At 51.2% G+C, this 926-nt stretch overlaps 2 non-coding genes across 2 annotated transcripts; both read right to left on the bottom strand.

Annotated features, from left to right (window-relative positions):
- Positions 1-297: 297 nt before the first annotated feature.
- LOC123179224 (5S ribosomal RNA) lies at positions 298-416 on the bottom strand. Its single transcript, XR_006490203.1, has one exon. It is a non-coding gene; the product is annotated as a 5S ribosomal RNA (ribosomal RNA).
- A 301-nt stretch (positions 417-717) lies between these two features.
- On the bottom strand, positions 718-836 carry LOC123179223 (5S ribosomal RNA). Its single transcript, XR_006490202.1, has one exon. It is a non-coding gene; the product is annotated as a 5S ribosomal RNA (ribosomal RNA).
- Positions 837-926: the final 90 nt, after the last annotated feature.

Raw genomic sequence — 926 nt, 5'->3', positions numbered from 1 at the left:
TGTTACCCCCGTCTTCGTCCCTTATGCTTGCCCCTCCCAGCTCCACTACACACACGATTGCACATTCCTTTGGCCGCTCCCGCTCAACTACGGAGACGAGTTTTACCACGATTCAACTGCACCAGTGCCTATTTACCATGGTTTCGACCCCTTTCAGAACACGCTTGCCGCCGCTAGACGCGTGAATAATGAGCAGCGAGCTAAAACTTACTGTAAACGTGCAAAATAATAAAACGTGCTAAACATACGTCGCGCTCGTGCGTTTTGTTTTGCACGCGGTGCAAAAAAATTAAAAAGGGAATGCAACACGAGGACTTCCCAGGAGGTCACCCATCCTAGTACTACTCTCACCCAAGCACGCTTAACTTCAGAGTTCTGATGGGATCCGGTGCTTTAGTGCTGGTATGATCGCATCCGACGTGTTACCCCCGTCTTCGTCCCTTATGCTTGCCCCTCCCAGCTCCACTACACACACGATTGGACATTCCTTTGGCCGCTCCCGCTCAACTACGGAGACGAGTTTTACCACGGTTCAACTGCACCAGTGCCTATTTACCATGGTTTCGACCCCTTTCAGAACACGCTTGCCGCCGCTAGACGCGTGAATAATGAGCAGCGAGCTAAAACTTACCGTAAACGTGCAAAATAATAAAACGTGCTAAACATACGTCGCGCTCGTGCGTTTTGTTTTGCACGCGGTGCAAAAAAATTAAAAAGGGAATGCAACACGAGGACTTCCCAGGAGGTCACCCATCCTAGTACTACTCTCGCCCAAGCACGCTTAACTTCGGAGTTCTGATGGGATCCGGTGCTTTAGTGCTGGTATGATCGCATCCGACGTGTTACCCCCGTCTTCGTCCCTTATGCTTGCCCCTCCCAGCTCCACTACACACACGATTGCACATTCCTTTGGCCGCTCCCGCTCA

The sequence above is a fragment of the Triticum aestivum genome, unplaced genomic scaffold, assembly GCF_018294505.1.
Source record: "Triticum aestivum cultivar Chinese Spring unplaced genomic scaffold, IWGSC CS RefSeq v2.1 scaffold157082, whole genome shotgun sequence".
Lineage (NCBI taxonomy): Eukaryota > Viridiplantae > Streptophyta > Magnoliopsida > Poales > Poaceae > Triticum > Triticum aestivum.
The sequence above is the reverse complement of the archived record's forward strand: the minus strand, read 5'-3'. Positions and strand labels throughout refer to the sequence as shown.